This window comes from Muscardinus avellanarius (assembly GCF_963383645.1).
Source record: "Muscardinus avellanarius genome assembly, chromosome: 3".
NCBI classification, from domain to species: Eukaryota; Metazoa; Chordata; class Mammalia; order Rodentia; family Gliridae; genus Muscardinus; species Muscardinus avellanarius.
Genome location: NC_137788.1, coordinates 122,510,351 through 122,512,340, shown reverse-complemented (window position 1 = coordinate 122,512,340; position 1,990 = coordinate 122,510,351). Strand labels below are relative to the sequence as shown.

Below are 1,990 nucleotides of genomic sequence, written 5' to 3'. Positions count from 1 at the left end.
TCTCCAAGCCATCCTTTATATAGTACCAAGCCACGAGGGGAATTTCCATGAGGAATAGCCTAGCCTATCCGGGATAAAGATCACTAGCACGTAGTTTACAGCCAATCCCAGGCCAGTACATGAGCCATTCATGTGTGCAGGAAGCTCCTTTAAAGGTAGAAAGGGAAAAACCGCTCAGTCTCCCTCCCCACCCATAATGAATGGGGAAACCACGCCTTCCTAGCTTCCTCCAGGCGCCATCTTTGCCCCTTTTTTGCTGAATCACTTAAAGTTTTGCCTTAGGCCGTAGGCCGCTCAGGCCAAATCTCCTTAGGTGCTGTATAGACACACCCCATCAAGTTCCTAAATCAAACATACCAAATAATTACCAATCAGAATTGGTAGAAACACCAAATATTATTTCACAACTGCCTCTGCCACCATGTGTTTCTTTCTCTCTGCCACAACTGGCACATCCAGTTTTGCTGTGTTTACGATGATTCAGTTTCTTTTGTTGACAAGCTTCCTTCATGATGCGCTGCTCCTGAATCTGGCTGTAGATAGACTTTGGTAGGTGTTGATGACGAGATGCACGTTTAACGTGAGGATGATACTAAAATTTCTCCTTCAATTTCTGGCTATAATCTTTGGCTGCTTTTTCTCATGATGTAAGCACATCCCATTTTTCAGAAGCATTAGCTTTCCACAAGCAAATGTTCATTTCATCAGATCCACACATACTACTGTACTTGCTGTCAGAAGTTCACTTCACACAGATGACATGCTGCATTCATTTTATATGAGACTTCCCTACTTTGACTCTTAGCCACAGGAAAGATTCCAATAGATTTATCAAAACTAGCAGACACAAACTCTTTCCTGGTCAGGGAGTAACCCACATCAAGCACCGCAGATGTGGGCCATTACAGGAGTGTCCATTGAATGTATATCGAGAGTATATAAGTTGTAGTCTTCATTTGCTGCAATAAAAATAAAATCCTCCATAGGGTTCCACCAGATTGTGTTTGTTCTCCTAAGATAACCTTTTTCAGAGGGGTAGCTTACCTCATATCATATAGTACTATATTCCTGTCAGAAGCACAACTTCCCAAGAGAAGTGTCTCAATTGGGTCAAATTTAACACTATTATACTGTCAAATCCCCAGGTCATTGAACATATAGGATTTTTTCTTTCTTTATTCTAAATGTCTACTTGCTATTCACTGGCAAATCCAGGACCTTTCTAATGATGATCAATTTCCGTATACACTCTTTTTCCTAATATGGTATGCAGTGGCTTTTTATCACCCACAGTAAAAAAAAAAAAAAAAAAAAAAAAAAAAAAAAAAAAAAAAAGAAGTCCCACAAAAGCAAGTACATATTCCTCGTACAAAACCTTCATGTGCTTATATTGTATGGATACATTTCAATTATTCAAGTTCCAAATTCTAGCCTCTCCATCACATGCCCCTGAAATGACAGTAGCCAGGCTCTCTGGGTGCTTTGCTAGGCAATTGACTCCATCTCGGTGACCATCCAGGGAAGCAAGGGATGATTTTGCAAACACATGTTCCAGTTTGGTAGCATTTAAAGCTCTTGCATACTCTTGTGGGAATGCTAAAGGATGTTAGGTAGGATTATAGTTTTTTGGAACTCTGCAAGTCTAGTTTGGTTTCTCGGACACAGTTGTCCGGATTCTGGCTCCACATCTTCACCTTCATCTTGACGGCTCTCCCTTTCCGACTCCATGAGCCTTCCACGTGTACTCAGCTCCATTAAATTTCCATCTAGCTTAAAATCTGATTCTAGTTTAAAATCTCAGTTAACGCACAGACTTCTCCATTGGGCCTAGATGTGAATTATTTTAGTGTGGTAACCTATGATCTCAGGAGACAAGCCATCTTCTCCCCTATGCCCCTGATACCACTCACACAAAATGCACAATTGTGCGAATGACAATAGTAGAAATGAAGAAGACTAATTGCAAAACACATTCTTGCTAGAAATGGAG

General features: G+C 40.7%; 1 pseudogene across 1 annotated transcript; it reads right to left on the bottom strand.

The window, feature by feature from the left end:
* Positions 1-396: 396 nt before the first annotated feature.
* LOC308261150 (DDB1- and CUL4-associated factor 13-like) lies at positions 397-1,700 on the bottom strand (annotated as a pseudogene). Its single transcript has one exon. The product of its transcript is annotated as a DDB1- and CUL4-associated factor 13-like (transcript).
* Between the last annotated feature and the right edge of the window lie 290 nt (positions 1,701-1,990).